Source organism: Haematobia irritans, chromosome 1, assembly GCF_050003625.1.
Source record: "Haematobia irritans isolate KBUSLIRL chromosome 1, ASM5000362v1, whole genome shotgun sequence".
NCBI classification, from domain to species: Eukaryota; Metazoa; Arthropoda; class Insecta; order Diptera; family Muscidae; genus Haematobia; species Haematobia irritans.
The window spans coordinates 85625747-85638798 of record NC_134397.1 but is presented as its reverse complement, the minus strand read 5'-3'; the positions used below and the strand labels follow the sequence as shown (position 1 = coordinate 85638798).

At 37.3% G+C, this 13052-nt stretch overlaps 1 protein-coding gene across 3 annotated transcripts in view; it reads left to right on the top strand.

The window, feature by feature from the left end:
- stac (C2 and C2B_Munc13-like domain-containing protein staccato) overlaps positions 1–13052 on the top strand; it is a 197861-nt gene that overhangs the window by 105706 nt on the left and 79103 nt on the right. The gene's annotated exons all lie outside the window — the stretch shown is intronic.

Below are 13052 nucleotides of genomic sequence, written 5' to 3'. Positions count from 1 at the left end.
TTTACAATTCAAATAAAAAGTTTTGCTATTTGCAATGAAATTTTTTTGGTTCAAGTGAAATATATATATTCGTATGGGTCTCCGATTTAAGTCTTGTTTATTTTATATTTTTCTGATAAAGCTATAATTGTCACAGCAATCTATAATCAGTGTAGCACAGTGGCTCCTAACAAAATAGTACATTCTGTTGTGAACAAAATTGAAAGCAACACGCGTGCAATCCACGTAGACAAAATGTGTTATACGGGATTGGGAGTAAAATCGTGCATTCGGACAACCTCACACTCTCCTTTAATATAAAATTGACACGCTTTCGACAATTCTTACCATGAAATTTATAATCACGTTCGCAATAAGGGCCACCCTCACACCAAAATTCACACCCACAAAAAAATTCACGATAAAATTCTCGTTCACAGAAATATTCACGCAAACATATTACATGTCACCCTAATCGTAAAAACTATGTTCCAATATATTAACATATATGCCCCAACCATTTTATATTAGTTTATGAACATTATATGTTTGCACTTAAAAATAATGTGCTAAAAATATGAGTTCAATATAATTGTTAGTAGAGGTTTGTACAATTCCATTTGTATATGCAGAGTACACGTGTACTTGCTACATGAGTACACTTATTCGAAGAGTCGAAAAAACTTTCTTGGTACACATTTATAAGAACATCAAAATCCACACAGAAAAAAATATCGCCAAAATATTTCCAATTAAAAAATTGATTGAATTTAAATTTTTTTTCAGATAATCTATTAATTGATACAATTAATTTTTTAATCAGGATAGAAACATTAAGTTAATAAAGACAATGAATGAATATTTTGATTTAAACTCGGAAGACTAAGTAGTTAAAAAACAGTGATACATTTTTTTTAAATTGTTATTTAAAAATATACTTCAATCAAATATTAAATCAAACTAAAAACACAAATTAGTTAATCCTCTAAGGCCCAATCCCGCCTTTAGGCGGGCTTCATTAAATCAGGAAACTTTTAGTAAAAAACACCTTAAGACAACAAAAGTGGGTAAAATAAAAAGAAAACTTAGCTAAAACTGTTCATGAAGCTTTGCAGCATATACTGAATTTTACCATATACATTTTTCTTGTTTAGTTTTCTTGCTTTTGTACCGTTAAATTTGAAGCTGATTGGCAAAAAAAATTTGGGCATTAGAGGGTTAAGAATGTAAATACACACAGAGAACAAATTTGTGTGTCAACCAATTACTTTGTCAACCGAATAATTCGGTACCATGTACCCTGCTTAAACAAGGTATTTTGTAGACTTCCGGCAGAAAAACACCCCAGACCATAATATTGCCTTCACCACGATTGACGGAATCTTTTGTTTTTCTTGGATTAAGACTTTGGGCCTTCGTAAACTTCTTCCATACGAACCATGCAAATTAAAATTTGATTCGTAGGGAAATATAGCACATTTCCACTGCTCCCCAGGCAAGGCCGTAGCCAGGATTTTAATTCGGTGGGGGGGGGGGGGGGGGGGTTCAACTTAAAAAAAAATATTCATATAATCTCATGTGTAGAAAATTTTATTTATGCATAGGTATGCATACAATATTTTTATACCCACCACCATAGAATGGTGACGGGGGTATAATAAGTTTGTCATGTGTTACAAACACATCGAAATATCATTTCCGACTATATAAAGTATATATATTATTGATCAGGGAGAAATTCTAAGACGATATAACGATGTCCGTCTGTCTGTTGTAATCACGCTACAGTATTCACTAATGAAGCAATCGTGCTGAAATTTAGCACAAACTCGTCTTTTGTCTGCAGGCAGGTCAAGTTCGAAGATGGGCTATATCGGTCCAGGTTTTGATATAGTCCCCATATAAACCGACCTCCCGAATTGGGGTCTTGGGCTTATAGAAATCGTAGTTTTTATCCAATTTGCCTGAAATTTGAAATCTAGAGGTATTTTATGACCATAAAGAGGTGTGCCAAAAATGGTGAGTATCGGTCCATGTTTTGGTATAGCCCCCATATAGACCGATCTTCCGATTTTACTTCTTGGGCTTATAGAAACCGCAGTTTTTATTCAATTTACCTGAAATTGGAAATCTAGAGGTATTGTAGGACCAAAAATACGTGTGCCAAAAATTGTGAGTATCGGTCCATGGTTTGGTATGGTCCCCATATAAAACGACCTCCCGATTTGGGGTCTTGGGCTTATAGAAACCGTAGTTTTTATCCAATTTGTCTGAAATGGGAAATATAGAGGTATTTTAGGACTATAAAGAGGTGTGCCAAAAATGGTGGGTATAGGTCCATGTTTTGGTATAGCCCCCATACAGACCGATCTCCCGATTTTACTTCTTGGGCTTATAGAAACCGCAGTTTTTATTACATTTACCTGTTTTGGTATAGCCCCCGATCGACCGATCTCCCGATTTTACTTCTTGGGCTTATAGAAACCGCAGTTTTTATTCAATTTACCTGAAATTGGAAATCTAGAGGTATTGTAGGACCACAAATACTTGTGCCAACAATTGTGAGTATCGGTCCATGTTTTGGTATAGCCCCCATATAGACCGATCTTCCGATTTTACTTCTTGGGCTTATAGAAACCGCAGTTTTTATTCAATTTACCTGAAATTGGAAATCTAGAGGTATTGTAGGACCAAAAATACGTGTGCCAAAAATTGTGAGTATCGGTCCATGGTTTGGTATGGTCCCCATATAAAACGACCTCCCGATTTGGGGTCTTGGGCTTATAGAAACCGTAGTTTTTATCCAATTTGTCTGAAATGGGAAATATAGAGGTATTTTAGGACTATAAAGAGGTGTGCCAAAAATGGTGAGTATAGGTCCATGTTTTGGTATAGCCCCCATACAGACCGATCTCCCGATTTTACTTCTTGGGCTTATAGAAACCGCAGTTTTTATTACATTTACCTGTTTTGGTATAGCCCCCGATCGACCGATCTCCCGATTTTACTTCTTGGGCTTATAGAAACCGCAGTTTTTATTCAATTTACCTGAAATTGGAAATCTAGAGGTATTGTAGGACCACAAATACTTGTGCCAACAATTGTGAGTATAGGTCCATATTTTGGTATAGCCCCCATATCGACCGATCTCCCGATTTTACTTCTTGGGCTTATAGAAACCGCAGTTTTTATTAAATTTACCGGAAATTGGAAATCTAGAGGTATTGTAAGACCACAAATACGTGTGCCAAAAATTGTGAGTATCGGTCCATGTTTTGGTATGGTCCCCATATTAAACGACCTCCCGATTTGGGGTCTTGGGCTTATAGAAACCGTAGTTTTTATCTAATTTGTCTGAAATTGGAAATCTAGAGGTATTTTCGGGTCATAAAGAGGTGTGCCGAAAACGGTGAGTATCGGTCCATATTTTAGTATAGCCCCCATAAGAACGATCTCCCGATTTAACTCCTTGGGTTTCTAGAAACCGTAGTTTTTATCTGATTTGCCTGAAATTGTAAATATTATGGTATTTTAGGCTCACAAAAACGTGTATCGGATTAAGTTTTTATCGGTCCATTTGGTAATGCCTCCATATAAACAGACTTCACTTCTTCAGGGTGTAGAAGGCGCACTGATCATGAAAATTGGTTGAAACTCAATGTAAAATTTCCAGATTTTACTTCTACAGATTTAAGATTTCAAATCAAGACGTTATTTTATAATGTTCTTGCACACTTACAAGAGATGTTAATGATTCCTCTAAAACTCAAACAAAAATGGTTCTTATAAATCCACACTGAAAAAACAGTGAACCCACCAGGAAAGATAACTTTCGATTAATTTTAGAAAATTTGGAACTTTTTTAGAAAATTTTAACTAAACGGTATTACAAGCGCTGGCATCACTCCGATATGGCAAAAATAAGTAAATATTTTTCGACAAATTCAAGAAAATTTTTTAGACATAACTAAATTTTTTCAGTAGTTAAAGAAAATTTTGTAGTTTTAAGAGAAATCTTGGAGTTCAAAATTGCAAGAATGTCTTTAGTGACATACGAAGTTCATGATGGACACATTTTTGGTAAAATTTACAAATTTAAAGAAATAATGAACTATTTTGTAAGAAATACGAAATTAGGAAATCTTTATGCTTTATTTGTGTATAACTTTTTCCCGTTTTTTAGTTCATTTAACTAACATACGCAAAAAATTATTTGACTAAAATAAACTTTTTCCAAACATAATGATTCTATGAACTAATATAAAGTTAATATGGCTTTAGTGAAATAGAGAGTTCACTTTTTTTTGAGTGCAGAATCTGATATATTCCTCATAGGTGAAATCTTTAAATTTATCTTCGAGAAGTGTCCTCAAGTCCTCAAGCCCTCCTGAAATTTCAAAGGAAACCCTAATATTTGGTTCATGGTGGTGGGTATTTAAGATTCGGCCCGGGCGAACTTACTGCTGTATATACTTGTTATAATATTAAATTGAGCCGACGGGCTTTTTGGGCAGCAAATAAATGAATGACTTCTTCAGTCGGCACATTTATTCGGCGATGAACCGACATTAATGCCAATCCTTTGAGTCTACTCTCGCTAGTCGAATTTCTAAGATACGTCTTTAATCTCTTCATTGTTGAAAATGAACGTTCGGATGAGCACGTAGTAACTGCAGGGATGGAAAATGCAGTTCTATAGTACTTTTTTAAAACCTTTTTCACCCCGGTCAGTACCATAGTACCCCCGCGAATGATTTAGTACCTTTTGTGTAGACATTTTTGAGTCGATATCAGATTTATGGTACAATAGCTTTGAGAAAATATTTTAATATTTTGAGATATTACAAAATGTGTGTGAAGATAAATACGTATTTAAAACCCTAGACACAAACCAATTGTAATAGATTAGGGTAAAAACATTTTGGGATTTTTTCGAAAAACTGATTTTTTGGAAAAACTACTGGGAATTTAAAATTAAAATTTCGCAGGAACAATGCCAGGGGAACACCCTACATAACGGTTTATTTATTTTGGAAATACATTAACCACCGCAAGAGATATGTGGTGGGACATTTGGCAATGGGAGGGGAATCATATCTCTGGAACGGGATATCCTGCCAGGACTACTTATGCGGCAGTGTATAGTCCTATGAAATACCTATCGAACAAGGTATAGCATATATCAAGATTTGATTTTTAAGATACCAAATACGCTCTTTTAATTTCTGTATTTATTATCCTAAATTTCTGGAGGGGATCAGTGGCCATATCTCAGGAACGAAGCTACCCTCTGACCTAAAATTTATGACAAATTAATGTGCTTGTAACACCCTTCAATCAGAGGGTAAACATTTGTTGAAGCGATATTTCAGAACTCCAAAATTGTTCCTCCAATATTGGTTATTTTACCTATGAATTTTCGGAGGGGAGGAATGCGTCCAGGAGGAGTGGGGTACATCCTGCCGACATAGCTCCCACACAAATCCATACTCCTAAAGACGCCTTTTCGAACAAAAGAAACAGCGAATCAAGAATTGATTTTGGGATTGCTCCAGCTCCTCATCAATATGACCCTTTTTCAGACCAAAAAATACAAAACTGAATAGAAGCAAAGCAGAAAAATTTCGCACCAGATGCTTGGCCAGGAGCAGTGCTAATATCGATGGAACGGGATCTCCTTCCGACATGGCATAAAAACCATTATAAAGCTCCAAGAAACACCTATACGGATTGATGTCACTTTATTCCAGAATTGATTTTGGTATACCCAGATACGCCTGTTCAAATGTGGCCCATTTCATAGCAGATTCTGGCCGGGAGCAGTGGCCATATCTTTGGAACGAATTATCCTGCCGACAAGGGATGACCACTGTTGTATAGTCCTAGGAACCTACTTTCCGGAATGGTGTCACTTTATTCCAGAATTGATTTCGGTATACCCAGATACGCCTGTTCAAAAGTGGCCAATTTCATAGCAGATTCTGGCCGGGAGCAGTGGCCATATCTTTGGAACGAATTATCCTGCCGACACGAGATGACCAATTTTGTACAGTGCTAGGAAGCTACTTTCCGGAATGGTGTAACTTTATTCCAGAATTGATTTTGGTATACCCAGATACGCCTGTTCAAATGTGGCCCATTTCATAGCAGAATCTGGCCGGGAGCAGTGGCCATATCTTTGGAACGAATTATCCTGCCGACACGAGATGACCACTGTTGTACAGTGCTAGGAAGCTACTTTCCGGAATGGTGTCACTTTATTGCAGAATTGATTTCGGTATACCCAAATACGCCTTTTCAAAAGTGGTCAATTTCATAGCAGAATCTGGCCGGGAGCAGTGGCCATATCTTTCGAATGAAATATCCTGCCGACACGAGATGACCACTGTTGTATAGTGCTAGGAAGCTACTTTCCGGAATGGTGTCACTTTATTGCAGAATTGATTTCGGTATACCCAGATACGCCTGTTCAAATGTGGCCCATTTCATAGCAGATTCTGGCCGGGAGCAGTGGCCATATCTTTGGAACGAATTATCGTGCCGACATCAAATAACCACTGTTGTATAGTCCTAGGAAGCTACTTTCCGGCATGGTGTCACTTTATCCCAGAATTGATTTCGGTATACCCAGATACGCCTGTTCAAATGTGGCCCATTTCATAGCAGATTCTGGCCGGGAGCAGTGGCCATATCTTTGGAACGAATTATCGTGCCGACATCAAATAACCACTGTTGTATAGTACTAGGAAGCTGCTTTCCGGAATGGTGTCAATTTGTTCCAGAATTGATTTTGGTATACCCAAATACGCCTGGTCAAATTTGGAATCAATTGTAATAGATTAGGGTAAGAAAAAAAAAATTTTTTGTGTTTGCAAAATAGTGGCTTTAAAGAAAAACTATTTTGAATTTAAAGTAAAATTTTGCAAAAACAGTGCCGCCTATATAGCAATTTTGTTCTTTCTTAAATATATTGACTACAACTAAAGTAGTGGTGTAAGACATTTGGCAACGGACGTATAAAAAAACTCCGAAACTCTTTTCCGGATTAATGTAACATTATTTCAAAGTCAAAGTTGGTGTATGCAGATGCTTTACACCATTTTCTAAATTTTATTATTAGTGTTTAAAATAAAAATAAATTCAAATAAAATTTTATTAAAAGTAAGCGAACCGTGATTTGAACCTGGATACTTAAATAAACCCTGAATTCAACTCACTCATCAACGAGTTAGGCCACCCCCTCGACGATAATCTGCGCAGCGAAACTTTCCTATGACGTAATTCCAGGTTTTGTCTTTAAGTAAACACGGGTAGACCTCAACATACATATGACAAAAATAAGTAAATAATTTTCGACATGTTCCAGAAATTCATTGTACATTTTTAGCAAAATTTACAAATTTTAGGAAATTTTAAACTTTTTTCTGAAAAATACGAAATCCTTCATTTGTGTAACTTGTTCTTCTTTTGTAGTTCATCTACATGCACACAAAAATTATTAAATTTAAATAATTTTCTCATATTGGGGAAATTTAAACTAAAACATAATAATTTTCATTAAAATAAAGTTAAGTTGACTTTAATGCCATGGTGCGTTCACTGTTTTTAGTGTAGGCATTCTTACTTTATAAACCAAAAAATATAATTGCAACCACTTTATTTTCGAGTGACCTACGTGCACCAAATTCATTGCAATTCATTTAATAATAAGTTTTTTTCTTGAAATCATGTCCGCATTTCTATTGTAATTTAACTAGATAAATCTAATAAATATTATGGTGTATATTAAAAAGAACATTGGCAATACTACAACATTTAACGTGAGAGCAAATAGAAAATACCCATTTAACTCTTTAAAAACCAAAGAGAACCAAATAACTTAATCCCGTTACTATTTCAATTTTTGAGAAATGGATTTTGGGGTGGAAACGCAAACACACATACTTGAGCGTGAACTAACACTTGCAATTGTAGTGGTATATCGTTTAGTTGAGTTATTCGCCACATAGTTCAAACGATTGGCATAGCCGAATAGGTTGAGCGTTCGGTACAATCTAATTTTGTTCAAGGGTTAGGTGTTCGAGCCCACTTTTGACTATATTTATACATATATATGTGTATATACATATTTTTTAAACCCTCCATCATAGGATGGGGGTATACTAAATTCGTCAATCCGTTTGTAATGCATTAAAATATTGGTTTCAGACACCATAGAGTGTATTTATACATTCTTGGTTGTGGGGAAATTCTGAGTCGATGAAATGAATTTTTTAGTAAAAAAAAAACAATACAGTAATCAAAATAAATAAAAACGTGTCACAGTCAATCAAACGTGGACTCGAACTCGCATCTGTTGAATAAAGAAAAATACGCCAAACGCTTAACCTACTAGAACATCCTAACTCCACTGAATACTTTAGCGAATAGCTCAACTAAACGACTACAAGAAATGATAACGATCTCTTATATGTGTGTATTGGGGTTTCACTCATTTCCTTAAAAATTGAAATAGTAACGGTGTTACGACATTGGTTCTCTTGCGCTTTAAAAGGGTAAGCATACATTTTCTCTTTGCTCCCTCATTGCACGTGCGGCATAGTGTTGCCATTGAGCGATTTTATAATATTCTTGAATTTAAAATTTGTTAAAATTATATTTATATTTAACCCAAAGAGCATCTCATTCACACAAATTGTGAATGATACCAATCTTTTGCATCACGTATAAAGATTATATGAATTACACTGTATAGCAAAAAATTGTATTACGCAAATAGTTAACAACAAACTAAGTCTAAATAAACTAAGTTTACATCTTCATTTTAATTATAGTATTACCTTAAGTTTACGCTACTCATCGTACGCTAGATACCTTAAAAACTTAATTACAAACTTAACGAAATCCTAAACGGCACTTATGCACTTTAGCTCTATACAGTGTCTAAGATTTATAAATTTTACTTAAAATTTTGAATTTTAACAATATATTAGATAAAAAAAAAAAAATATTAAATAAATTTAGTCAATCTTTGCTTAGCACCAAGAAATCTCTTGAATGCACAGCAACAAAAAATTTGGGTTCCAGTGCTGATATTTGTGGAAAACAACTAAATTCACTACTTATGGTAAATATCAATCTTCGAAAGTTTTCTCAGCATTAAAGAATCATAACAATAAAAACTTACAGTAGGTGCAAAACCACGACTTGTTTGGTGGTAGTTTTTATGAAACCCAATATAGCAAAGGGTTTCATAAAAATTCATTACTTGTGCAATTTACTTCTAATGACATTTCCTGGGTGTGGAGATTATACCAACTTTCTACAGAGGTTTTTCATTAATTAATTGTCATTAATTTTCGGAGTTGGTAACCCTCTTGACTCTGTTAAAGCAACTGAAACAGGTAAGCCTCAGCATTAACCAAAATGGCGTAATTGAAATGTAGACATCTTACAGAAACTATGTATGTTGAGGTCTACCTGTGTTTAATTAAAGACAAAACCTGGAATTACGTCATAGGAAAGTTCCGTTGCGCAGATTATCGTCAAGGCAGTGGCCTAACTCGTTGATGAGTGAGTTGGAATCAAGGTTTATTTAAGTATGCAGGTTCAAATCAAGGTTGGCTTACTTTTGATAAAATTTTATTCGAATTTATTTTTATTTTAAACACTAATAATAAAATTTAGGAAAAAGTGTAAAGCATCTGCATACACCAACTTTGATTTGGAAATAATGTTACATTAATCCGGAAAAGAGTTTCGGAGTTTTTTTATACGTCCGTTGCCAAATGTCTTACACCACTACTTTAGTTGTAGTCAATATATTTAAGAAAGAACAAAATTGCTATATAGGCGGCACTGTTTTTGCAAAATTTTACTTTAAATTCAAAATAGTTTTTCTTTAAAGCCACTTTTTTGCAAACACAAAAAAAATTTTTTTTCTTACCCTAATCTATTACAATTGATTCCAAATTTGAACAGGCGTATTTGGGTATACCAAAATCAATTCTGGAACAAATTGACACCATTCCGGAAAGCAGCTTCCTAGTACTATACAACAGTGGTTATTTCATGTCGGCAGGATAATTCGTTCCGAAGATATGGCCACTGCTCCCGGCCAGAATCTGCTATGAATGGGCCACATTTGAACAGGCGTATCTGGGTATACCGAAATCAATTCTGCAATAAAGTGACACCATTCCGGAAAGTAGCTTCCTAGGACTATACAACAGTGGTTATTTGATGTCGGCAGGATAATTCGTTCCCCAGATATGGCCACTGCTCCCGGCCAGAATCTGCTATGAAATTGGCCACATTTGAACAGGCGTATCTGGGTATACCGAAATCAATTCTGGGATAAAGTGACACCATGCCGGAAAGTAGCTTCCTAGGACTATACAACAGTGGTTATTTGATGTCGGCACGATAATTCGTTCCAAAGATATGGCCACTGCTCCCGGCCAGAATCTGCTATGAAATGGGCCACATTTGAACAGGCGTATCTGGGTATACCGAAATCAATTCTGGGATAAAGTGACACCATGCCGGAAAGTAGCTTCCTAGGACTATACAACAGTGGTTATTTGATGTCGGCACGATAATTCGTTCCAAAGATATGGCCACTGCTCCCGGCCAGAATCTGCTATGAAATGGGCCACATTTGAACAGGCGTATTTGGGTATACCAAAATCAATTCTGGAACAAATTGACACCATTCCGGAAAGCAGCTTCCTAGTACTATACAACAGTGGTTATTTCATGTCGGCAGGATAATTCGTTCCGAAGATATGGCCACTGCTCCCGGCCAGAATCTGCTATGAATGGGCCACATTTGAACAGGCGTATCTGGGTATACCGAAATCAATTCTGCAATAAAGTGACACCATTCCGGAAAGTAGGTTCCTAGGACTATACAACAGTGGTCATCCCTTGTCGGCAGGATAATTCGTTCCCCAGATATGGCCACTGCTCCCGGCCAGAATCTGCTATGAAATGGGCCACATTTGAACAGGCGTATCTGGGTATACCGAAATCAATTCTGGGATAAAGTGACACCATGCCGGAAAGTAGCTTCCTAGGACTATACAACAGTGGTTATTTGATGTCGGCACGATAATTCGTTCCAAAGATATGGCCACTGCTCCCGGCCAGAATCTGCTATGAAATGGGCCACATTTGAACAGGCGTATCTGGGTATACCGAAATCAATTCTGGGATAAAGTGACACCATGCCGGAAAGTAGCTTCCTAGGACTATACAACAGTGGTTATTTGATGTCGGCACGATAATTCGTTCCAAAGATATGGCCACTGCTCCCGGCCAGAATCTGCTATGAAATGGGCCACATTTGAACAGGCGTATCTGGGTATACCGAAATCAATTCTGGGATAAAGTGACACCATGCCGGAAAGTAGCTGCCTAGGACTATACAACAGTGGTTATTTGATGTCGGCAGGATAATTCGTTCCCAAGATATGGCCACTGCTCCCGGCCAGAATCTGCTATGAAATTGGCCACTTTTGAACAGGCGCATCTGGGTATACCGAAATCAATTCTGGAATAAAGTGACACCATTCCGGAAGGTAGGTTCCTAGGACTATACAACAGTGGTCATCCCTTGTCGGCAGGATAATTCGTTCCAAAGATATGGCCACTGCTCCCGGCCAGAATCTGCTATGAAATTGGCCACTTTTGAACAGGCGTATCTGGGTATACCGAAATCAATTCTGGAATAAAGTGACACCATTCCGGAAAGTAGGTTCCTAGGACTATACAACAGTGGTCATCCCTTGTCGGCAGGATAATTCGTTCCAAAGATATGACCACTGCTCCCGGCCAGAATCTGCTATGAAATGGGCCACATTTGAACAGGCGTATCTGGGTATACCGAAATCAATTCTGGGATAAAGTGACACCATGCCGGAAAGTAGCTTCCTAGGACTATACAACAGTGGTTATTTGATGTCGGCACGATAATTCGTTCCAAAGATATGGCCACTGCTCCCGGCCAGAATCTGCTATGAAATGGGCCACATTTGAACAGGCGTATCTGGGTATACCGAAATCAATTCTGCAATAAAGTGACACCATTCCGGAAAGTAGCTTCCTAGCACTGTACAACAGTGGTCATCTCGTGTCGGCAGGATATTTCATTCGAAAGATATGGCCACTGCTCCCGGCCAGATTCTGCTATGAAATTGACCACTTTTGAAAAGGCGTATTTGGGTATACCGAAATCAATTCTGCAATAAAGTGACACCATTCCGGAAAGTAGCTTCCTAGCACTGTACAACAGTGGTCATCTCGTGTCGGCAGGATAATTCGTTCCAAAGATATGGCCACTGCTCCCGGCCAGAATCTGCTATGAAATGGGCCACATTTGAACAGGCGTATCTGGGTATACCAAAATCAATTCTGGAATAAAGTTACACCATTCCGGAAAGTAGCTTCCTAGCACTGTACAAAATTGGTCATCTCGTGTCGGCAGGATAATTCGTTCCAAAGATATGGCCACTGCTCCCGGCCAGAATCTGCTGTGAAATTGGCCACTTTTGAACAGGCGTATCTGGGTATACCGAAATCAATTCTGGAATAAAGTGACACCATTCCGGAAAGTAGGTTCCTAGGACTATACAACAGTGGTCATCCCTTGTCGGCAGGATAATTCGTTCCAAAGATATGGCCACTGCTCCCGGCCAGAATCTGCTATGAAATGGGCCACATTTGAACAGGCGTATCTGGGTATACCAAAATCAATTCTGGAATAAAGTGACATCAATCCGTATAGGTGTTTCTTGGAGCTTTATAATGGTTTTTATGCCATGTCGGAAGGAGATCCCGTTCCATCGATATTAGCACTGCTCCTGGCCAAGCATCTGGTGCGAAATTTTCTGCTTTGCTTCTATTCAGTTTTGTATTTTTTGGTCTGAAAAAGGGTCATATTGATGAGGAGCTGGAGCAATCCCAAAATCAATTCTTGATTCGCTGTTTCTTTTGTTCGAAAAGGCGTCTTTAGGAGTATGGATTTGTGTGGGAGCTATGTCGGCAGGATGTACCCCACTCCTCCTGGACGC